Source organism: Pygocentrus nattereri, chromosome 2 (genome assembly GCF_015220715.1).
Source record: "Pygocentrus nattereri isolate fPygNat1 chromosome 2, fPygNat1.pri, whole genome shotgun sequence".
NCBI classification, from domain to species: domain Eukaryota; kingdom Metazoa; phylum Chordata; class Actinopteri; order Characiformes; family Serrasalmidae; genus Pygocentrus; species Pygocentrus nattereri.
The window spans coordinates 5,388,163-5,414,714 of NC_051212.1; the positions used below are offsets into that span (position 1 = coordinate 5,388,163).

Consider the following 26,552-nt stretch of genomic DNA (forward strand, 5'->3'; position numbering starts at 1 on the left):
CTCACAACAGCACACAGTTGGAACAAAAGTTTTGCTTTCTGGACCTGGATGACCCACCTCTGCATCTTGGCCAAGTTGGTCAACCTGCATGATCAAACAAACAAAAATACACCATAGACTGTTTAATTAATTGGTCAGCCCTAATCCTAAACTTAACCTCAACCCAAAGCCTAATCCTAACCCTCACACTGGCCCTAATCCTAACCCTAACCTCAACCCACAAATGTAATCCTGACCCTCACTTTGGCCCTGTTCCTGACCTTAACATTAACCTCAACCCAAAACCTAACCCTAACCCTTACCCTGGCCCTAATCCTAACCTTAACCTCAACCCAAAATCTAATCCTAACCCTCATCCTGATCCTAATCCTAACCTTAACCTCAACCCAAAACCTAATCCTAACCCTCACCCTGGCCCTGATCCTAAGCCTAACCTTAACCTCAACCCAAAACATAATCCTAACCCTCACCCTGGCCCTGATCCTAAGCCTAACCTTAACCTCCACCCAAAACCTAATCCTAACCCTTACCCTTATCCTAATCCTAACCTTAACCTCAACCCAAAACCTAATCCTAACCCTCATCCTGATCCTAATCCTAATCTTAACCTTAACCTCAACCTCAACCTAAAACCTAATCCTAACCCTCACCCTGGCCCTGATCCTAACCCTGACCTTAACCTCAACCCAAAACCTAATCCTAACCCTCACCCTGGCCCTGATCCTAACCCTGACCTTAACCTCAACCCAAAACCTAATCCTAACCCTCACCCTGGCCCTGATCCTAACCCTGACCTTAACCTCCACCCAAAACCCAATCCTAACCCTCACCCTGGCCCTGATCCTAACCCTGACCTTAACCTCCACCCAAAACCCAATCCTAACCCTCACCCTGGCCCTGATCCTAATCCTAACCCTAACCTCAACCCTCATATGTTTTTGACATGTTACCGAGAGTCCGCTGAGCGGTTGTTTCATCTAAAAAGGCCTCAACATAAAGCGTCACCTAATATTCTCACCGCAGCCTCGAAATGAGGCATACATGTATGGAGTGGCTCTAGGCTGATGGCGCGACTCACCAGCGCAGAGCCTCAAGTCATTTTACAACGCACATCCAGTCGGCCTCATTCCTGCCTGTAGCCTAGAGCCCCAGAGAATCCGCCCCACTGTAACATTCAGAGCTCTCCAGAAAAAGAATGATGGATGCTGGTTAAGTCATTTTCACGTTAGATTGCCTACTGACCCAGAAATGAACACCGTGCCAGCCGGGCCCTGGGCACCCTGCGCCCCCTCTGATGCTCTAAATCCCTGCAGCAGATATTAAAACTGTTGTGCATTGTTTTGAGCGACCCGGTAAGCCAGTGCATGTGAGCCAGGGCTGTGTGTTGACTTTCTGTCACAGCGTGTTGTGCTGGATGAGTTTATATGCAGATGTCATGGTCAGAATAAGAGGATTGTACGCAGATTAGTGGACTGTCAGGCCTCAGAGAGTCACGGTTCATGTGAAGTTTACGCCCGTGTTTGTCTGTGTCCGCTGGGCTCAACATTAACGATCGCCCTTTATGCCCGGGGCAAGCAAACATTCATCCAGGACAGCCGTGCTGAAAATCACTTGCCCAGCCAAACGATTTTAGATTTCACAGTAAATCATATCTGGCCACATTCGTAAAACTGGGCAGTAACAGTGCTAAGCCATGCAAAATGAGCAGCCCGGTAAATAAAAGCTATTCATTAAGTCACCATGGAAGAGATCAGTACGCCGGTGTCTTGTTAACGCTGTGGTGTTCTGGGGAAGAGCCAATCAAAATCCACATGTAAATGAGATGATACATATTAAAGAGCTGCCATGTGAAGCTTTGGATGGCCACCAGAATGGACGTGAAAGACATGAAAGCAAATAAACACACAAAACTAAATTCTCAGAAACAGCTGCAAATTTTAAGATAAGAAGTTCGGTCACATGGTAAAATATTTGGTAAAGAGGTTTTAAATTTGGCCCCTGCACCCCCCGCGACCCTGAGGGAGAAGAGGCTTAAAAAATGTGTGTCTGTGTGGTTTTACATTTTAATCAAAATACATCCGAAAATATTTCGTATTTCAAAAATTGTATGTAGAAAAAAATCTAATTATAGCAAATTATACTTGAACAATTGCAGTAACAATTTTTACTAACATGAATAAAAGTTTGTGTTCATTTTTTCCCCCAACAATAAAAATGAAACTGATATGCTGAAATTCTAATTATGTTTTAGCTTTTACTTCCTATTTTTCTTGATTTCAGAAATTCAGTTTACATGGGTGAAAATTTAGTTTCATCTGGTATTTATTTAATTCTTGAAATTAAAAGTAAAAATAGAGTTTTTGCTCAAAGAAAATTAGTTAATGATACTTTTTTAATGCCACAACCGGGGAAATTTCACCATGTACACACTAGTGAATACACACACACTTGCCTGGAGCAGTGGGCAGCCCTATCCACGGCGCCTGGGGAGCAGTTGGGGGTTAGGTGTCTTGCTCAAGGACACCTCAGTCATGGACTGTCAGCTCTGGGGATCGAACCGGCGACCTTGCGGTCACAGGGCCAGATCCCTAACCTCCAGCCCACGACTGCCCTGTTTTTTTTCCCCACTAGTAAATATTATTTTCATAGTATAAACTGAAATCCTTTGTATAATTGATTGTAAGTTTAAAAACATTGTTAAGCTAAAATTACTTACAATAAAATCAATTTGAACAAGTGATTAGAGCTTGTAAAATAAAAAAAATCACTCTTCTTAGATTTAGATTATAAACCTACTTTCCACACACATTTGCAAAAACAGAATTTCATGCAAAAAGAAGAGACTGTTTTAAGTCTCATTAGTTAGGAAAACATAACAGCGGTTAAAAGGTTTCTTGGGGACGTTCCCATCAGAGCAGTTCAGGCATTCAGTTTGCTTTTAACGTCATCGTAAATCTGGCAGTGCGTTTCATGAATCTGTCCCACATTCTCCTAAACTACATCTTCAAGAGCATGTGACCGTAAAGGGACCTGGATGCAGTTTGAGTGGCTTGAGAGAAGGTTTTGTTATTATTATTTATGAAGAAGATTTGGGTGACTACTGACTTCTAGTGTTTGCTGGCTACATTAGCCTCATACATTCAGTGCTGAACTAAAGAAGCAAAATTTGGACACCAAACATGTCATGGCTGTAGTGGAAAGTACATTAGACTTTTCTCTGAATCTGCATAATTCAGTGTTTGAGACGTGAACAGAGATTCAGTGGGTTTGGTGTGAAGTGGTTCAAATGTCTTTACAGTGGTGGTGATGGGAACCAGACGTCGCCATGACTACAACAGATATAGACATTTTATTTACCATCCAGAACCACCAGAGAACCTACACGAGTTTATATGGAATGTTGATGATGGAAAATAGTGAAAAATCAGAAAATGTAAGGTTTCTTTTGGGACTACTTTGCCTCACAGTGCATTGCATGTAACCCTCCGCCAAGAGTGTACTTTGAACAAAGACCTTTAAAGCCAGAATCTTCTTAAAATGATCGTGAAACAATGTCTGATTTATGTCTATTTGATATCATGTCTATTTCATGTAGGAGCTTCTGTGAGGGAGCTTTTAGAGGTGGACGTCTGGTTCCTATCACCACCACTAAGTTTCTCTAGAACAGTGTTTCACACCAAACCAATCTAAACATCTCAACTATTTACTTAGGCAGAAATTCAGAAAAAATTGGTGGATTTTTCAATTTTTTGGTGCAGTGTAGATTTCCAGTCCAGTCAGGTTGGAGAAAAAGTTAATGTTGAACAGGGGGGGTTGCTGGGGGGGACTGGCAGTTTCTTATCTGAGGCAGAAGCAGAGTCAGTACTGAAATATTCAGATGGTTAGAAAGTGGATCCTGACACGACCTCTCAAAAACAGCAGCTCAAAAGCTCTCTCGTTCGTGTTCTTCCTTTCTCTCCTTACCCTCTACTTAACCCCGCACTCATTCTCTCCCACCCTCACGTTCTCCCTCTCTCGCCCTCCTTCACACCCCTTCTCACACAATGCTCTTCAATCTCTCCCTTCTGCTCTCCAGACTGACCCACACATCATTGAGCTGATACGAGATGATATTAAGGGAACAGTTTGGCCAAAAACTCTATGATCACACGGTTCCTCACTTACCTCAGATGTCGTCCATCAGCCCGGACATTATCAGCATGCGTGATGTTTGGTGTCCAAATTTTGCTTCTTTAGTTCAGCACTGGAGCCACACTGCTAAAGCTTTTCTGTAAATTCATCCCCGAAACTTCTCTGTATCCGTTCAAAAACCACTTCCAGATCTTTGTTAAGGCCACACAGACTTGCAGGTGTGGTTTACAGCTGTGTCGCTGGTCCTGGAGGCCCACTGCCCTGAACATTTTACTGCTTTTCCTACCACTTTAACTCTACAATGTGCTGTTAATGAGCTGATGAGTTGGATGAGGTGTGCTGGGGGCAGAAAAACATGAAGTGCAGGCCAGTGGGCCTCCAGGTTTAGAGGAGACCTCCCTCCCCCCAACGGACTCCAGGTAGATAGTTTTTCCAGAGGCACGACAACAAATGTGCCAAGCTAACATTTCTGTAGGCAGCTGTGTTTACATTTATGACATTTAGCAGACGCTCTTATCCAGAGCGACTTAGTTTTGATCATTTTACGCAGGCAGGTGAAGGCGGTGTTAGGAGTCTTGCCCAGGGACTCTTATTGGCATAGTGTATAGTGGTTACACAGGTGGGGATTGAAACCCAGTCTACAGTGTAGAAGGCAAAGGTAGAAGGCCAACTAACCAGCCAACTAATGCTAACAGCTTATTAAATGACTGCTAATGTATTATAGACGAGATGAACAAGATCAAGTAAATCCAGTCAACTGTGATGACTCTAAACCTAGTTAGTCAGGATAGGAAATACCATCTCCAGCGCCACCACACTGAGCACCGGTGCCCCTCAGGGCTGTGTGCTCAGTCCTCTGCTGTTTACTCTACTGACTCACGACTGTACAGAGAGGAGGTGCAGCAGCTAATGGACTGGTGCGGAGCCAACAACCTGTCTCTGAATGTGGACAAATCTAAGGAGATGGTTGTTGACTTCCTAAGAGTGTGAGGTGGAAATCGTTAGGAGCACCAAGTTCCTCGGTGTCCACATCACAGAGACCCTCACCTGGTCCCTCAACACCAACTCCATAGCCAAGAGAGCCCAGCAGCACCTCTACTTCCTGTGGAGACTGAAGAAGGCTCATCTCCCCCTCCCATTCTCACCATGTTCTACAGGGGGACTGTGGAGAGCATCCTGAGCAGCTGCATCATCGCCTGGTTTGGGAATTACACCGCCTCAGACCGCAAGACCCTACAGCGTATAGTGAGGACAGCTGAGAAGATCATCTGGGTCTCTCTCCCCTCCATCATGGACATCTACACCACACGCTGTATCCGGAAAGCCACCAGCACTGTGGACGACCCCGTCCATCCCTCACACGGACTTTACTCACTGCTGTCGTCTGGCAGAAGGTACCGGAGCGTCCGTGCCACCACTGCCAGACTCTGCAACAGCTTTATTCCTCAAGCAATCAGGTTCTTAAACTCACAAGGACTGAGCTAACCCCCCCCCCCCCACCACCCCCACACACACACACTCCACACTCCACACACACTCCACACACACAACTCTTTTGATGCTCTACCTGCACTATCTGGCACATTGCTGCTACACTGTGTTTAACCTGTTTTACTGCCTCAGTAACTGCTGTGTTTATGTCCATCATCTGACTGCGTGACTCACAGATCACAGCAGGTTAATATCTCTGCACCTTATTCCACGACCTCATGTCCAGAGTGAGCGCTGTGTCGGTGCTGCACTGTCCTGTCTGTTTACTGTGTCTAATGTCTGTTTAATTTATTGTATTTATTGTTTCTCACTTATTTTTTTTGTTTGTACACGATGTCTGCACGTTCACACTTTGTACTGTTTGTTCCTTGTTGCTCCGTGATGTTCCTGGAGGAACGTAACTTCACTCCACTGTGTACCTGTACATAGAGAGAAAGTCAATAAAAGACTCTTAACTCTTGACTTACTAACAAAAGCACAGCAGATTTAAAAAGTAAAATATAGAGTAAACAACCGATGGATAAAAGATTAATGGATCAAGCCAGAGCTGAAAACATTTCAGGCTTTTAACTGACTTGAAATCCTTTTTCTTTGAGTGACCTTATCGCTTAATTCTGTTTAGGTTATTAAAATAAATGATTGAACGTTCCATCTTATCACTAGCAAAATAATCATGAGCACCCACACATTAACACGTTTCAGCCATTTCCAGCAGAACTCAAAAACACAGCCAGTACGCAACCAGTAAGCACAGCTTTGAACAGCTGTTCACACAAAGTCATGCAACGTTTTACATTAAAATACAAAAATGTTACAGAAAATCTGTTTCGGTAGCGACAGGTAATGCTCCACATTCACTTCAAAACAGTGGGATCCAACGGCTCGCCATGTGGCCATGAGGGACAGGGATGCAGCCGGACTTCCTGCTCTAAAATACAGGGGCGTGGCTAAAACAAGGCCCCGCCTACAGACTAAAACTTTCAGCAGAGAGATGTAAATGTAAAACGTAAAAATGTAGAGATGTAAAATGTAAAAACAGGTTTTTTTCCCCAAAATTAAACTACTAAAAAAATCTAAATCTCCCAACTTCAGTTTAAAAGCCAAAAAAAAAGATTATTTTTTTATTGTTAAAAAATTTGATGTAAATTTAGGGTTTGGGACAAACGCCTCCCAATAGAATGAACCCAATAAATAATGATTTGGTACATATTGACTTTATCGCTCTCTATATTAATGTCCTGGGCTTAAATAGATCATAGCATAATTCTTGTAAATATCTAAAAGGTAAACACATCATTTTTGTTTATTTTATGTGTTTATTATTTTACAGTGGGATCGCAATTTGTACTAATTGGTAGAATTGACCATTTATACCAAAACACACAGACACACACACACACACACACACACACACACACACACACTTTCTAAGCCGCTTCTCCCTCAGGGTCCCAGGGGGGGTGAGCTGGAGCCAATCCCAGCAGTCATTGGGCGGAAGGCAGGATACACCCTGGCCAGATCGCCAGCCCATCGCAGGGCAGACACACACACACACACACACACACACACACACACACACACACACACACGCCCAGGGGCAATGTAGCATGTCCTTATACCGAAAAACAATAAAGTTAATTAGTTGAAACATTAAATTTCTTGTCTTTCTACTGTTTGAATGCAGAGAGTTTTAGCCCATAGGCTGTAGCACACGGTTAATCGACTTTAGTTCAATTGTAGTTTTGTATATGTACCACAGTTAAGTGCATGTACCATTGGATAATCTTATAATCCTCGCATTAGTTCCGTATGAACATTAGACATGTTCACAGGGTTTACAGTGTACAATGTCTGTGTGATGTAATAATCGATATCTATGGATTTCCAACACCTACTTTATTAATCTCCGTCAGAACGAGTGTCGTTTGAGGGCAGAAGAAAGTTTGGAGGAATTGATGTTCAGTTTCCAGCAGCGTGGAGATTAAAACGTCAGCCTAATCCCTCCTGATTTAAACCAGATCAGACAAATTTCACTCAGAACAAACCTCAGACCCAGAGCCGTTAATACACACGCCTCCTCTCGCCGCTCCGAGTGTGAGTGTGTGTGTAGGGGGAGATTGGAGGCTGTGGAGGTTTGAGAGCTTCCGAGACGCTGAGAAGAAGTGACGTTTCTGGAGCGTCTCCAGAGTGGAGGATGATGAGGATGATGATGGCAGTGATGGTGGAACAGCAGCCGATTTAAATTTCACAATCTGCTGCTCTACTTTCTCTTCTGCTCTATCGATAATTCCAGAACGACGATCCGAATTTTCACACGGTTACTTTTCAGTGTAGCCTTAGAATTCACTGGCTACAAGAATACGCAGTAATTCTACGAGCTGTTTCCGATGTGATGACGGTGGTAGATCCACTCACATCCTCAGAGACGCTCCTTCACCAAGTTTGGACCGAGTTCTCTCTGAATTCTCTTTCAGTCGTCACATTCATCCACTTGGGAAAGAGGGCTAAAGCACAACCCAGTGTTGAGTGCAATTACACATTTTCACCAGAGAGGTCTCCAAATCCCCCAAACATACATAGTGTAGCTTTAAATTAATTAGACATGCTAAGAATTTGGAGAGTGAAGGAATCTCCATCTGTGTTTTTCAGGTTGCGACAATTTAAAAATACCTGTGGACCTTTACACTGAATTTCATGAAGAATGGACAAAATAAACAGGCTAAAACTACTTGGGAAAAACTCTGGTTCCATTGACTTACATTAAAAGTAGAGTGGGTTTTTTCCCTCTTCTGTAAAGTTAAAATTTTGGAGATATGAGGTTTTGTTCCGACAGCGGCGACAACCATGATACATAAAATATCTCACAGTATATTTACTTCTGATGGTTTTAGAAGTACTTTTCTACTTTAACTCAAGTAGAAATATAAATAGAGAACATTTGCCTTTATTGCCGTATTTTCACAGAGTATTTCTACTTTCATTCGAGTGCATTGACATTTACTTGTCTGTACTTCTTGTTTTTTGGTGATGTACTGATGATGTAATGCTCCTGGCGTCACGATGAGTTGCACCATTTTCATGTCCACTTATCTGGAACCTGTTCTCACTGGCCATCAGAAACACCTACCATACAGGTGCACTGTGTGTAGGGTTACAGTTACAGAGTGCACATCCACTCACTGGCCACTTTATTGGAAACGTCTACCTAGCACTTCCACTAACTGGCCACTTTATTAGAAAAACCAAGCATCTACTTCCATTAACTGGCCACATTATTAGAAACACCAACCGTGTACCTCCCCTCATAGGCTTCTAGTGCGTAAAATCCAGAAAGGACTAGAATCGCTGCTGTCCTAAATCTTTTGGACCCCTCTCAACCTAGCAGTGTCCAATGTCGTGTCACTGCTGTGCTGAGAATGGTCCACTACCCAAAAGTATCCAGGCAAGAGCAGCTCTGTGGTCAGAAATTGACCAGTGAGGACGGTCCAGAGGATGATTAACGCAAACACCTACATTAGCCTCATAGCTCCAGTGCAAAATAATGGTCTTGGCAGATCTACTGTAATATTGATCATGTACAAATAGGTGATCTTGATCTACATCCTGCACCACTTCTTTGGTCTGAAAATGCGCCTAAAATGACCAAAGAAAAGCAGCATTTGTTGTGAGACGACACCAAGAGGCTCCAGAGCTCCAAGGTTTTTATCACCACCCTTAATGTCGTTGGAATGGCTTGGTTTTTAATGTGTCAGCCAAGGCAGGAGTAATTTTTGAGGAGCGACTGTGAACTGTGTGTGCTGACAGCACCGCAAGCTCAACAGCAGTTATGTAAGGACTCCGTTAGCCGAGCTGCGCTAAATGAGGTTTTTATGAAATAGAGCACATAAATCATTTGACAGATCCAGCGCTGACACCAAAATCACTCACCTCAAAACTGTGGAGTAAATGCAGCATGTGCTAAAAAATCCTTCTCGCATATGTTTGTGTGGGACTAAAAGATATTTTGAAAGACACTTGAGAAATTGTTTAAAGCCCCACAGAATCTAGTGGGACATACTAGTCCATAAATTCAGGAAATGGTCCTGTGCACCCAAAATAGATATATTAGTTGATGAACGTTCAATAAACACTCCTATACACTAGAACAGGAGATATTAGTCCATACATATTGTCAATAAAACACTTGTATACGATAAAATATGCAACATTATACCATAAATAACTCCAATAAACAGTTCTACATAGAATAGGAGATATTAGCCCATACACAACTGCAATAAATAGTTCTACCTACTAGAATAGGAGATATGGGCCCATACACATCTCACATTAACGGTTCTACATACTAGGAGATATTAGCCCATACACAACTCACATTAACGGTTCTACATACTAGGAGATATTAGTCCACACACAACTCAAATTAACGGTTCTACATACTAGGAGATATTAGACGATACACAACTGCAATAAACAGTTCTACCTACTAGAATAGGAGATATTAGCCCATACACAACTCAAATTAACGGTTCTACATACTAGGAGATATTAGTCCACACACAACTCAAATTAACGATTCTACATACTAGGAGATATTAGCCCATACACAACTCAAATTAACGGTTCTACATACTAGGAGATATTAGCCCATACACAACTCAAATTAACGGTTCTACATACTAGGAGATATTAGTCCATACACAACTCAAATTAACGGTTCTACATACTAGGAGATATTAGACCATACACAACTGCAATAAACAGTTCTACCTACTAGAATAGGAGATATTAGCCCATACACAACTGCAATAAACAGTTCTACCTACTAGAATAGGAGATATAAGCCCATACACAACTGCAATAAACAGTTCTACCTACTAGAATAGGAGATATTAGCCCATACACAACTCAAATTAACGGTTCTACATACTAGGAGATATTAGTCCACATACAACTCAAATTAACGGTTCTACATACTAGGAGATATTAGTCCACACACAACTCAAATTAACGATTCTACATACTAGGAGATATTAGTCCACACACAACTCAAATTAACGATTCTACATACTAGGAGATATTAGACGATACACAACTGCAATAAACAGTTCTACCTACTAGAATAGGAGATATTAGCCCATACACAACTCAAATTAACGGTTCTACATACTAGGAGATATTAGTCCACACACAACTCAAATTAACGGTTCTACATACTAGGAGATATTAGTCCACACACAACTCAAATTAACGGTTCTACATACTAGGAGATATTAGTCCACACACAACTCAAATTAACGATTCTACATACTAGGAGATATTAGACGATACACAACTGCAATAAACAGTTCTACCTACTAGAATAGGAGATATTAGTCCATACACAACTGCAATAGACAGTTCTACCTAATAGAATAGGAAATATTAGTCCATACACAACTCAAATTAACGGTTCTACATACTAGGAGATATTAGTCCATACACAACTCAAATTAACGGTTCTACATACTAGGAGATATTAGTCCATTAACAATCTTATCAAACGCTCCCGAAGAACCTTCTCGTGAAGCACCTTCTCATGAAGAGCCTTTTGAAGGTATAAAGAACCTTCGCATAATTTAAAGGTTCTTTACTAATTTAAAATGTTCTTTCTAGAACCTTTATATTATGTAGACATTCTTTCAACTTTAAAAAAAAAAGTTCTTCAAGCTCAGACCTTCCATTATTTCTGTAAACAGCCATCTGCCTAAAAATGGTGCTTTGAAGAACTGAAACGGTTTATGACTTCGCTACAGAACCATTTACAGCACATCTGTTTTTAAAACTGCTGTGAAGCATTTCACTGTAATTTAAACTTCTTCAAGTTACCCTACATACTTGGTTCATCCCGAGAACATGAGAGATTGGAAAAAGAAAGGTTTTCAACATTTTATAACCTAGTAATAACTCCAGTTTTCCAGGTAGTTGCAAAATAATAAGAGTTAGGATTAGTGCAGTACTCTCGCAGAGCTCCAGCCCAACGTTAGCGGCCTCTGTTTTGACCTCATTTTGGAAATTGGTAATTGTTTCTGAGAGCAGCTGAGTGCACGATGTCTCCGTCTGAGGTAACTATAAACGTAACTATTACTAAACAAACAAAACCAAACTAGACAGAATAAAACGGTCCTGTTTCTGCATCAGGGGTTTACAAATTCTCGCAACTCGCAGCCACACAAACCACCACAAAACCTTCTATGGATTCAAGCGATCAGATCGTCTCCATCTGACTCACCTAATGAGAAGCTGATTTGGCAGCTACCGAGTGCTGGATGTCAGGCTGGGGAGTTAAGCTCAAAAAGGTTTAGACAGTTTAGTTTTGATATGAGTTACTGGAAATAACCCCTGAGTTAAGAGTATAGAGCTGTAGTTCCTGGTTTTCAGTTCTCACACACATGAAGCCCAGAACTCGTATTCAGTGCTGTATTCCCTTCATTTCAATTATGCTTGCACTGAAAATGTAAACACAGCTAGCTAGGATTTCCCCAGATATTTTTGCAAATAATCAATATTTGTTGCATTGAAAATGATGTTTGGTTTCCCCCATCACTCAGCCCATGCTAGCCTTCGCCCTCCTAGTCCTGCTGGTATCGTGTGACTGGGGGAGTCCTAACTAGTGCGTGGAACTGGATATGACTGGAAATTGGGAAGAAAATTTGGGAAAAACATTGGGGAGAACATTTGGGGAGGGGAAAAAAAATACATATGGTTAAATGTGTATTTCAACAAATGTTTGCCTTAAAAAACTGCAATACCACCACAGTCCACCAGGTGACGCATTCCATATACTGTGGATTTAAACAAAATATGTTGACTGAGGAGCTAAATGATCTTTCCATGACGGCTTAACTGAGCATCACTTGTTTGTTGATGCTCATTAGCTACAAAATTCAAGCAAGAGCTGACTGGAAAGTTTCTATCATCTGGAACCAGTCTGCCCATTCTCCTCTGACCTCTCACATCAACAAGGCATTTTCGTCCACACAACTGACCGCTCACTGGATATTTCCTCTTTTTCGGACCGTTCTCTGTAAACCCTAGAGATGGTTGTGCGTGAAAATCCCAGCAGATCAGCAGTTTCTGAAATACTCAGACCAGCCCGTCTGGCACCAACAACCACGCCACGTTCAAAGTCCCTTAAATCCCCTTTCTTCCCCGTTCTGATGCTCGGTCTGCACTTCAGCAAGTTGTCTTGACCACCTCTACATGCTTGAATGCATTGAGTTGCAGCCGTGTGATTGGCTGATTAGCTATTTGTGTTAAGTGATACTTTTTTAATCCCATAAACGGGGAAATCCCACCTCCGCATTTAACCCATCCGTGAAGTGAAACACCACATACACACTAGTGAATACACACACACACACACTAGGGGGCAGTGAGCACACTTGCCCAGAGCGGCGCCCGGGGAGAAATTGGGGGTTAGGTGTCTTGCTCAGTCATGGACGGCAGTGGGGATCGAACCGGCAACCTTCCGGTCACAGGTACAGTTCCCTAACTTCCAGCCCACGACTGCCCCCAACCATTCCCAGAGTCGATGCGTGGAGCGGACGGAGCAAGCCCCTCTTCCGTCTTCCTGTTCTAAAAATCAGTTTAATATGTAGTCCTCATATAGAGCACGTATCAGATATTAAACTGATTAGAACAGATTCTACACATGATCTTAGCCAAAAGGCAAACAAGCAGCTGAACCTAATAAAGTGGCCAGCGAGTGTATACACACACACACACACACACACACACACACACACACACACACACACACACACACTTTATTGCCAAAAGTATGACATCCCATGCTTAATCCATAGGATTTTATATGTTTTCTGGGAAGGCTTTCCACAAGGGTTAGGAGTGTTTATGGGAATTTCTGACCGCTCTTCCAGAAGCGCATTTGTGAGGTCAGACACTGATGTTGGACGAGAAGGCCTGGCTCACAGTCTCCGCTCTAATTCATCCCAAAGGTGTTCTATGGGGTTGAGGTCAGGACTCTGTGCCGGCCAGTCAAGTTCTTCCACCAAACTGGCTCATCTACGTCTTTATGGACCTGCTTTGTGCACTGGTGCTCAGTCATGTTGGAGCAGGAAGGGGCCGTCCCCAAACTGTTCCCACAAAGTTGGGAACATGAAATTTTCCAAAATCTGTAGTCTGTAGTCAATGGTCTGTAGTGATTGACTCTGCAGAAAGCCGGTGACCTCTGCGCTCTATGCCCCTCAGCATCCGCTGACCCCGCTCTGTCATTTTACGTGGCCGCCCACTTCGTGGCTGAGCTGCTGTCGTTCCCAATCGCTTCCACTTTGTTATAATCCCACTGACAGTTGACTGTGGAATATTTAGTAGTGAGGAAATTTCACGACTGGACTTGCTGCACAGGCGGCGTCCGATCACGGTACCACGCTGGAATTCACTGAGCTCCTGAGAGCGACCCATTCTTTCACTAATGTCTGTAGAAGCAGTCTGCAGGCCTAGGGGCTCGGCTTTATACACCTGTGACCATGGAAGCGACCGGAACACCTGAAGTCAATGATTTGGATGGGGGAGTGAACACTTATGGAAAAATAGTGTGTATACATATTTTAAGGAGTTTCACTCTATGCATTAATAAGGGAAGCAAAGTGGAGATGTTAGCTAACGACAACCAGACCTTCCAGAACACAGTATGGCTTATGACACGTTACATCATCTGCACGAGAGTTCGTGTTTGGCCCTAAGGCCACTGCCGCATGCAGAACCAGTCCAATAAGGATCCACTGAGCAGATGTGAAGGGTATTCCGACTCTCCATCTGTAAACATGTCATATACTGTCGAGCCAAAAAAACAGCAGAAACAAATAAACAGCGTGAAAGCAGACCGCATTAAAGTGTCCATTACCTCAGCTCCAATTACACAGCAAAGCCGGCCGTGCGTCCTCGGCTTGTTTAGACATAAATGCAACAGAACGGCGCAATAAGAATGACTCAGCGGACCGACACAGCAGGAACGAATAAAGCTGATTTTGAGCTCAGGACAGTTAAGCAGCTGTTCCCGACAGTTTGCATTCGCTTTTCATTTCTTCATATGAATCGAAAACGCCAGCTGCCCTTTTCATCGTGAACGATCATCGTGAAGATCTAATCGGCATCACAAATAACATCACTTCATTTTACATTAACATACTATAAAGAAGTCTTGCTTCTAATGAAACGTTACCAATTTGGAGACACAAAGGGGTTTCCCCCCCCCAAAACTGATGTTTGACATGAGAACACAAACCACTGGCGAGTTCATGTAATGCATTGTTCCCCAGGTCTGCCAGCTCTGAATGAAACCGACTTCCACACACCAGTTCTCATCTTTCATCAAACAGGCCTGAACAAACACCCACTGAGCATCTCATATTTTAACACACATGCGGTGGTGACCCTGAGCTCTGAGCTTGTGTGTGTCTCTGGCCCCTCTGCAGCCAACTCTTACCAGTGGTGGACGGTAACTGAGTAACTGAGTAAATGTAATTAGTTACTGTACTTTAGTATTTTTGGTGTATCTGTACTGAAGTTTCTCCGTTCTGGGCGACTTTCTCCTTTCACTCCACTACATTTCAGAGTCTAATATCCGACTTTTTCCTCCTACATTTTGAGAAATCTGTTGTTCCTTTTGGTTTCTGTGTGTATAAAAACGTAACATGTCAAAACGAAAGAAGCGCAAAGCCAGAGCACCAATCAGGGCCCAGCGGTCACTTTGTTTAGAGCTGGTTTTGACCTGTTGGTCATACCGACCCAGTGCAGCACGCGGTTCAACGTCAGCGCAGCAGCGTAAAACTTTGGGAGAGTCTGTTCAACATAAATGATGAACTAACCTAACTTTGTGTAAATAGAGCTCAATATAGAAATATGTCCACATATGCAGTCGAGACTGACGCGGCTTTTTTCTGAATTTCTACAAACACCATTTCATTTTATAGTAAATGAGTTTGGGCTGGTTTATGTTTATGAACAGACGCCTACAGATCAACATAGTAAAGGAGCTCATCTGTGATCCTGAGTTTAAAGCCAGTTTTTATTCAACTTAAACTTGGAACTAAGTTGTAAATAAATCTGAAACTGAAACTTTGCTTGTGTGTAAAAAGTGATTTCAGAGCCACTCGGTTCTCCCTGATGGAAACTGTTTACCTTCAGTGTTTTGTGCTTCTGATCATTTTAATAGACGTCAGCGTCACTAATTAATGACGTTCTATTAAAAGACTGGTTTACCAAGAGAGACGCTGGAGGACTTTCACCTGAAATGAGTTCATGAAGCCAGTCTGGTTATAAAAATGATAACAGGACATCAGAGCCAGAATTCCTCTTTTAGTACTTTTACTTTATACTTAAGTACATTTGAAGGGAAATACTTTAGTACTTTTACTCAAGTGGAGGTCTAAAGGGAGGAACTTCTACTTTTACTGGAGGAATATTTTACCTTGGGGGTCTCGACTTTATCTCAGGTACATGGTGTGTGCACTTCGTCCACCTCTGACTGTAACTAAGTTTATTGCTTTTGTTTATTTAGGTTAGTGTTGTTAGCTTAAGTCACTCCAGCAGTAATAAGAGACCGTCTAAGTTCAGATCTTCATTGGCTGTTACAGCTTTGATGCTCAATGCGAAGATAATGGCAAACTTAATAGTTAAGATCATCGTAACAGATACAAGAGCTATTTATATGGCAAATTACATTTGCATGGAACGTCTCGATTTGGTAACATGCGGCTGCCACACTCATGATTTGATGACTGCATCTGGCCGTCAGTGTAAATGAAGTTATTAAGTGCATGTGGTCCGACTGGAATAACTTACCTTCTTCCGCCAGTGCAGCAGCTTTAGCGCTGTCAGCCTGAGGACCTTCACATCTATCAGCAAAGACCTGCTGTTGCATGCGGATGAGAATTTCAGCCGTTGGTAAGGCGAGTTTGCTGATTGGACTAAAACAATATCCATAATTAGGTTGACCTCCCACTCATACTGTGACTTTGAAAAACTTCATTTTTCCGCCGTTTGGTCCCACTAACGTTCCGGGTGTCATGTTGAGTAAACGTACACAGATCTAAGCCTGAAACGTGGAACCCATCGTCCTCTGGACCGCTGCAGATACAGGAATAATAGCTGCGATTATAAGAGCGGAAGACACAGCGTCCGCTTTAAAACCACGTACGACAGGCGGCTCATTCACCACAAGCCGGTCACTGGGGTGGACAGTCAGAGAGAGATCAACATGACCTTCACGCTGATTCACACAGGCTGCTCAAGGGAAAGAGAGAGAGAGAGTAAAGCTCTGGATAAAGGGATACAAACACACTCACACTCCACAAATCTAATCCTTTTATGAAAAGTCTGACCACCACGCAAAACCAGATGACCTCAAAGCTGTGGACTGCAGGAAGATCTATAGCGTTCCCTCCGTCTTTCTCATGGACATAAAACCAAATATAAATGCGTTTAAAATAACCAGAAACATTTTGAAAATTATACTGCAAAAGCACCGCGTCGAAAGAAGAGGTGATGAAACACGGTGGTAAACAGGCCGTCCAAACTTTTTTGGAACGTGTTTGTGGCGTCAAATTAAAAACGGGCAAATGTTTTTCCAAAAACAAATATTTCTCAGTTTCAACATTTGATATGTTTATTTGTTTTTTACTATTTTCAATTAGATCAATTAAATATATTGATAAAACGTATAAATACATTTTGTTTTTAATTCACATTTTGCACAGCATCCCAACTTTTTCTCGGTATGTATTTACAGTGCTCTGTGAAAGTGTTAGGAGCCCAAGACACATTTTCAAAGTCTATTTGTGTAGTTTGTGTTTATTTGCTGAGAAAAGTGTTAATATTTGAATTAAAAAAAGAATATTAATGAATAATGATGTATAACAGTGATGTTCTGGATGTTGGTGTGTTTGTGTGTTTGTTTACCCATTTCCAAGCCTCTCCTCGAGGAAGCCCAGTATTATATGCAGTTAAAAAGCAGCTCCTGGTTTGACCAATCAGTGCTCAGTAAATTGAGCTCATGATGTAATTGATGATATTAACGAGTCTCTGTGGCGGCTGTGAAGGTGTCCAGGAAAAATATGGAGCCGAGAAATTCTTGTTACTTTTTATTGTTTTTCTGTTTATTTAAATTATGAATACGACTTTATTCTAATGTATATTGTGATAAACTCACTGCTGAGCTAAACTGCTTGAAAATGTGCTTAGATGCCTAAAACTGTCCCACTGTAATGTATGTATGTATGTATGTATGTATGTATGTATGTATGTATTCATTCAACTGAATACAAGTCAAAAGGTATTTTCAAAGCTGTGTTTCCTCACCGTTCCAACTTTTCTGGCACTGGGTTTGTATAAGACGGCTTTAAAAGTGCTATAAACATGTAAATAACAGCCTGTGGATTAGTTTATATACCAGGCACGATACAGTATATCTAAACATGGTCAGTCTCCAATGAAAATGTATGTCCAGTTTTTGTGATTTTCACTTTTCTTCAACATTCGAGTGTGAAACTTTCGTGATGAACGGACCGATAAATTCTTTCCATTGACTTCCATTAAAAAGAGAGAAAGTTTTCGCCCTCTCCTGTAGAGCTACTCTATTGGAGACGCATGCTTTTCTGTGGGCGGCGACGATAAACAAGCCGATAATTTGGCTAACCGGTGGAGTAATCAAATATACGGCACGCAGCTTTACTTGAACTGCATTCTGTAGCTGTCGAGTTGCATGGAATTGAAGTTGCAAGCAACTCACAAGCCTTGTAAATAACTACGTATGTAATTTCATTTATTTATTTAATCGATTTATTTATTTATTTGTTTACAGTGGGATTATAGTTTGAACTAATTCAGTAGAATGGCAGAATACCTGCAACCCCCCCGCCCCCCTTCAGTCCAGGCCTACCTGGTTTTTATCACATCATAGAAGCTGCTGTTACAACGGCAGCTTAGTGAGTTGAGAGCAGGGATACTGGATAAAACCAGATGTGTGACTTAAGTGGATTTTAAGATGCTGCAAGCAAGGATTTGAACCTGTGACCTGGTGATGATGGATGTCAAAAATTTCAGCACCATATCACTCCTACTGCGCACAGCTTTCAGCTCCTATACAGGCGTTTTTGTCCCTGCTGCTACGCCAATACGTTTCACTGCACAGCGGAGAGAGCCTGGCTGAAACTGAAGGAGTCCGTTTGAGGGGTAAAAAGGGTTTTCATGTTAAACGCTTCCATCCCGCCCCACCCCACGACCTCATGCAGGCCTTGCTAAGCACACCCTAATTTTAAAAGGGCTCTGAATTAACAATCTGCTCAGGTCAATAAATAATTCATAACTCAGTAAATCAAGCATAGAAAAACAATCTGACAAGAGAAACGCATCCATGACCTCCAACCAACACTCAAACTTTTACAGGGAACACATAACGTACCTTTATGTGCACAGTATGTAGGTGTACAGTTACAGGTTTGGTCCATCTGTTGCTGCACAGTTCATCACCCTCCTCTACTCCAGTCATCACTGGTTCCTGACCAGTATTTGATTTCTGAAGTCACTTTTAATGCATTCTTTATGCTTCATCACAGCAAACCAGGGAGACAATACACAGCTACTGCTTCAGAGAACCTTGCGAGGGTTGTAATAAGTAAGTACATCCATCCATCCATCCATCCATCCATCCATCCATCCAGTTTCTAAGCCGCTTCTCCGTCAGGTTCGTGGGGGGGTGCTGGAGCCTATCCCAGCAGTCTTCGGGCGGAAGGCAGGATACACCCTGGACAGGTCGCCAGTCCATCACAGGGCAGACAGACAGTCACTCACACCCAGGGGCAATTTAGCAGGTCCAATTGGCCTGACTGCATGTCTTTGGACTGTGGGAGGAAACCGGAGAACCCAGAGGAAACCCACGCAGACATGGGGAGAACATGCAGACTCCACAGGAGAGGACCCTGATCACCCGGCCGGGGAATCAAACCCAGGCCCTCCTCACTGTGAGGTGACAGCGCTACCCACCATGCCACCGTGCCACCCTAAGTAAGTACAGTGCCTTGCAAAAATATTCCCCCACCTTAAAAGCCTCAAATCTGTCTGGATTACAAAACAATTGGACCTACTTTATGCACTGTTTCATATGCACTGTTTCATATGCACTGTTTCATATGCACTGTTTCGGCCAGTGATAGTTATATAAGCTGAGACTCTTTGGCATCACTAACATCAGGTGCTGATTTTGGCATTCAAGTGAACAAAAGAAGAAAAGCTGAAATTGTCAGGGCTGAACTACCAGAGTCCTCACAGCGAGCAACACAGCCATAATACAAAAAGGGACGAACACAAAAACAAACAAAAGAGACGGTAGGTGTTGAATAGTGTTGACGGCACGGACAGACGCGTATCCACGTCAAACCACAAATGCGCAATCAGAGAATGCTAAATTGGGCAAAAGAATGGAGGCCGCAGTCCAGAGAGAGACGGTGTGAATGGGTACTATTCAAAAGAAGAGGAGCTTTATTATAGAGGAGGGAAAGCAGCCCAACTGAGCCTTTGTCCGTTAAAGGACAAAAGCCGCCACAGAGCCAAAAAGGGGTCTGAGAACATGATGCTCTTTTTCGTGAAGTAAAACTTTACGGTCAGGGGGCTCTTGAACGTTTGTTGGCTATAAAATCGAACTTTAGCTTCACATTTTGAACGTGTGTAATATTCATTGGCTCTTCTCACATCCCACATAAACACACACTTACTGCCACAAACCGGCCACTTTATTAGAAACACCTACCTTGTGCTTCCACTAACTGGCCACTTTATTAGAAACACCTACCTTGTGCTTCCACTAACTGGCCACTTTATTAGAAACACCTACCTTGTGCTTCCACTAACTGGCCACTTTATTAGAAACACCTACCTTGTGCTTCCACTAACTGGCCACTTTATTAGAAACACCTACCTTGTGCTTCCACTAACTGGACACTTTATTAGAAACACCTACCTTGTGCTTCCACTAACTGGCCACTTTATTAGAAACACCTACCTTGTGCTTCCACTAACTGGACACTTTATTAGAAACACCTACCTTGTGCTTCCACTAACTGGACACTTTATTAGAAACACCTTGTTTCTAATGAACCCATACTTCTTACTGCCACAAACTGGCCACTTTATTAGTAACTTGTGCTTCCACTAACTGGACAACAACGTACTGGACATCAAATCTGTCATAAAAACTGAGGCAAAAAGACCAGCTAAAGAGGCCTCAAACAACCATGCTGTATGTTAAAAAGTAAGAGTGAAATCAGTTGACGCTTGTTTATAATGCCTTCAGAGGGCGGCAATGAGTGACGTTTATCTAATGTTTATTAATAGCTCCTATTAATAAATATCGGGGCACATTTATCCCTGCGGGCCACTTAATTACAGGGCATGTGATCTATTATTGTAAAAGTATGAAAATATAATACTTCATAGTTTTCAGGCATTTACACCTTGTTTTTTTAAGCTATGTAAAACATAAGGATATGGCGTTGCACCCAAACACTCACTCAAACACATTGAGCAGTCTGATGTTCATCCACAAGGCGGAGCTACTGGCATGTGTGCATCATTAAAAGAGAAGAATTGGCCATGAACTCACACCAACAGGAGCTCATGAATGCGTGGAGCAGCTTTAAAAAAAAAAGATTAACAGTTTTTCCAAAAGATGTTGAAGTACTATTATATTATGATTAAAGCAGTTAATAGGAATATAAGCTAAATGTAGTACAGAAAGCATCTTGTTTCACGGTTAAGTTTCAGATGGAAACAAAAGGGCTTCTTGAAATGTCCAGCAAAAAACTGGCCAATTAGGAGCTCTCCTATTGGTTACAACTTCAAGAGCTGAAGAGAAAGCCTAAATGGTGGATTAACCATCAATCAAGGAATCCACCAATCAAGTTTTTATTTCCAATAAGCAGGACCGATTTTGTGAGGAAAGTTCTGGAAATTCTAGATACCTCATGGAGTGTGAACGCCTAATCAGGCGGCTGTTAGTCTGAGTGGCAGCAGCTCTACACCACAGCTCTAATGAGTCACTGTGAAACTGCTAAAATGGAAAATATATGCCAATGTGTCTGTTACAAGTTTCAAGCATAACATGGAATGTCTTTTAGAAGCTTCAAATGTCTGTTTAATCTACAACTGCCCCAAAAATGTTTTGCAAATTGCCATTAGCTTAGTGCTAACAAACAACTAGAATCCCATAGAGATGCTAGCAGAAGTTAGCACTATTGTAGATGTAGGTTTTTTCCCTCATGCTGTGATTTGGACATTTGTGGCTTGAGTAGAAGGCCTCGCTCTAATGGTCCCGGTTTGCCACTGAATCATTAACTGGTAAACGTTTCCCAGTTGGCGTGACAGCAGATTAAATCTGTGAAAGCAGGTTTATTTCTGTTCAGACCAAATTTCCAACACAATCACTGTTAAAGTCAATACAACCAAACACCACGTAAACGAACAACTTCATCACAACACAACACTCCGACCACTCCCGGTTCCCCTGCCTATTCATAGCGCTCTCAAAAGTAACCCAATTCAGAACGAAGGTGCTGTGTGTGAGGTGTATGAATCAGCCCCTCGGGGGCTTGTTAAACTCCGCTGACTCACACGCACAACTTGCAGAAAAGGAAAACAAGGAAAAACTTCTTTTCCCTCCTGAAGTCTCTGCATTTTTTGCCCTGTTTTACAAGAGAGACGGGGCTGATTGGCTCAGAGCTGGAGCCGAACCTGCTGTCCAGATGGAGAGAATGAGGCAACCTCTCACTCCGTCTCTCTCAGAGCGTCTCCCTCACTCCTTCCTTCCCTCTCATTTCAATCCTGTCTTTAACACCACCTTGTCAACATGCTCGGTCTGTCTGTTAGCGGAGTGAAGGATCGATTCAGCATAGATGACGCACAGCCTGCTCAGAAATCACTGCCTTGGGATGCAATACAAAATTAATGGAAAAGTTTTATATATGTGTTATTATATATATATTATTTAATGTTTCAACAAAAGTTTGAAAAGTAAAGTGTTACATACCTGACTGTTCCTACTGCTGATGTAACTTGGTTAGTTTTCAAACTCAATTCCAAAAAAGTTGGGAAATGTAAACAAAAACACACAGCAATAACTTTTACCTGAAGTCGATTGGAAACAACAAAATGATACACTTCATAATTTCAACTAGTTAACTATTGTTTTTGTATGTATAAACGTCTGGCATGCGCAGGGTGGCAGGAACGTCGTGAATCCCAGACACCACTGAGGGACACGGGTGACAGCGGGAGGAGGACATCAGCCACCAAAGAGGGGATGTTGAGAACAACGGCCACGAGACGCACAAAAGGCAGGATGCAAGTCTCGAACTCCGCCGCCCGGACCACGCGTCCCGGGCCAAGTCAAAATACTCAGCCTCGTAAGACCCTTTAGACGCAACAGTGATGTTTAACCGTCTCTGTATTTTTCTGGTAGCTAACGTACACCAGCTATAAAAACACAGCAACCCAGATTCCCTCCCAGCCCCACCTCCAAACCTCCAAAGTTGAGCTAGAGGTGGAGTTAGCTCAAAAGTGTGGGGTGTAGTTATTCTAAGAGGGAGCATGCTTCGAGACCACCCATCATCGTCTCACAAAATCCTGGGAAATACTGCAGATGTTCTTGCTGAGGTTTTCCACAAACATCCAAGACTTACGCTGCCAATGTCCCGACTTTTTTGGAGTGTCAAATTTGAACAGGTGAAATACTGAATAGGTCGTCTTTGTGCTGTTTTCATTGAAATACCTGTAAAAGACTGTTTGCATTTCACCAAGTAACCCAACGTTTTTGAAACTGGGTTTGTACACTACTACCTAGCTAGTTAGGATGCTGAGGGCTACACAAGTAGCAACAACAAAAAAGCGCAAAGCAGCACGGTTCAGTATCTAAACCTGAAGCTTAAGGCAGAATGCTGTACACCTGCAACAGAACACAGGAGGTGGTGATTTAGGGTGAATCTACTGTGAGCAAAGCACATCCATAAATCTATTCTACTGCTATTATACACCTGTAGAACTCCCACAAAATAAATATATATATACATATATCAACAATATATTGCTAAATATTCTTATTTTCATATGAGCCTCATACAAAGCATATTTCAAATATATTACATTATATTGTATCTAAAGTTTGTAATATCAGACAAATAAGCTCAGTGGTGTCAGAGGTCACAGTGGGGGCATCACCACTATTTGTGATAAGATTTTCAAGACTGAGTGTCTGCCAAGCATGAGCAATCAGTGGCCAACAGCACTGCAAATGCAGTTAGCATCTTAATGCGAGAATTACAGACAAATCCCGCCGCTCTGATCAAATCCTGCTCCAATTATCCCTGAACAGAACCGCTCGGAGGAGCTGGAGGACGGCCTGTTCCTTTCTGATGATGACGCTGATGCATTTAACCCTGAATGGCCCAGCGGTTTAGCTCTGGCCAGCTTCAGAAGGAATTACTCACATATGTCTGCTCAATAAAACCATCAAGACATTTTCAGACACGTCACGTATGAGATCACCAAGAGTGTTTACATTTATTACTGCACTTAGGAGCCTGTACAGCTGAGTCACACAGGCTAGTACATTTACAAGTGTGTGAAAAACAGAGGCACCAATTCCAGCTTAAAGCCAGGTGTTTTTTTTCATACAAAAGTAATTTTAATAATAACTAGAAGGATGATAAATGTGTCCAGTGTGAAGAACAAAGCTGTAAAAGTAAAGTTAAAAATAAAGTTAATAATTAAGTTAAAAAAAATAATTAAAATGATATTCAGGAAAATGAAATGCCAGAATTGAGTTCTGATAAAATATAATATTCAGAATGAAATTCTAATAAAATTAGTTTTCAAAACGAAATTCTAATTAAATTAACCTCCAGAATGAAGTTTTGATAAAATTGACATCCGGAACGAAGTTCTAAAAAAGTTTTGTCCAGAATGAATAAACTTAACACCTAGAATGAAGTTCTAAGAAATGTACCATCCAGAATTCAGTTCTAGTAAAATTAACATGCACAATGAAGTTCTAATAAAATTGATGTCCAGAAAGAAAATCACAATTAGAATAAAAAGTATTTCCAGAATTAAATTCTAACAGGAGCAATGTTCAGAAAAGATTTTTATGAAGAATTTATATCTGCATTTAAGTTTTTTTTATAGTATTAATATCCAGAATGAAATAAGAATAAAATACAAATATTGATGTTCTAGTTAATCACTGATGAAGTTGGTATCCAGAATGAAACGATAATGAACGTTAAATTTAGCATGAAATTAAAAGGTTCTAATATAATTCATGTCCATTAAGCTCTAAAACAATGAATACAAGAAATGACATTTGACCATAATTAATGTCTGGAACAAAGTTCTATTAAGTTTCTTATTTCTAATGCAATATTGTTCCTAAAACTCCAAATATACATGCAAAATGATTCCAAACTTTTAAATACCTTTCTTACAAAACACTGTTCCATAATCAATACTGTACTGATCTGCAGACGCCCCACAATCATTCACCTTTGCTTTGGAATAAATGCATAACGTGGGAAAATAAACAGTGGCACAAGTCAAGCCAGACGTCAACAAGCACAAAACACTCCAGTGAGTGATTTAAATAAGGGGCAATAGCTAACGACTGAATGTTTAACAAAGCTGATTGATGATGCTTTAAAAGGTGGTGCTGGTTGAGTTCTTGGTCATTTGAGTCATTCATTATCCTGCAATTGCAGGCTGTGTGGAGAACGACAGATCCATACGAGCAGAACAGCAGCTTTCAGTCAATAACTATCAAGACAGTCTTGATTTCCACACACAGAACAAATCAAGGCTACTTTAATGGCTCGTAACGACTGTGGAGTTTAATAGAGCTTATTGCTGGAACTGAGACGACTATTAAAGTGAAGTATTAATCAAACAGTGCCCGTCTCTTTACCTCCAGCTCTTTAACTCCAAATCGTTGCTCCCCTGTTGATTTAATTTGTTATTCTACCATCCTGCTTCCAAAAAAGTTGTGGGGCACTGGGCAAAAATGTAAATAAAAACAGAATGCAATTACATGTGAAAACAAAGACAACAATGTTGAAACTGAGAAAGTGTTTATTTATTTACTTACCTATTTATTTATTTATATATTTATATATTTGCCCATTTTCAAAAAAGTTGGGACAAGGGCAACAGAAGACTGGTAAAGTTGTGTAATGACAAAAAAAAAAGCACCTGTTGGCTGATTGGCCAAAGGTCAGTAACACAATTGGGTATAAAAGAGCATCTCTGAGTCTTTCAGGGGTTCACCACTCTCTGAAAGACTGCAAAGACAAATAGTGCAACAATTCAAGAATAACATCTCAACATAAAATAGCAAATAACTTTTGCTTTTCATTATTTATGGTACATAATGTTAAAATATTCAGAGAAACAAGAGAAATCTCTGTATGCAAGGGACAAAACCAAAAGCCAGAAATGGCAGGCCGTGATTTTCAGGCCTTCAAACGACACATCATTAAAATCAGACATGATTCTGTAGTGGAAATCACTGCATGGGCTCAGAAACCACTGTCTGTGAACAAAGTTCATCAAGGCATCCATAAATGCACGTTAAAACAGGATCCAGAAACACTGCCACCTTCTCTGGGCCCGAGCTCATTTAAAAAGGACTGAGAGGAAGTGGAAAAGTGTTCTGTGGTTCTGATGAATTAACACTGTCCTCCAGGCTAAAGGCCACTCAGCTTGTTATCAGTGCACAATTCTAAAGCCAGTATTCATGGTTTAGGGGGGCATTAGTGCACAAGTTCTAGTGCGCATGCACATGCATGCTGGCTGTTACAGCAGCTCCCGTTTACGTTCTTTCATTCTCC

At 41.7% G+C, this 26,552-nt stretch overlaps 1 protein-coding gene and 1 pseudogene across 3 annotated transcripts in view; both read right to left on the reverse strand.

Annotated features, from left to right (window-relative positions):
• sorcs2 (sortilin-related VPS10 domain containing receptor 2) overlaps nt 1-26,552 on the reverse strand; it is a 473,194-nt gene that overhangs the window by 178,434 nt on the left and 268,208 nt on the right. The gene's annotated exons all lie outside the window — the stretch shown is intronic.
• Nucleotides 13,166-13,345, reverse strand: LOC119262724 (annotated as a pseudogene).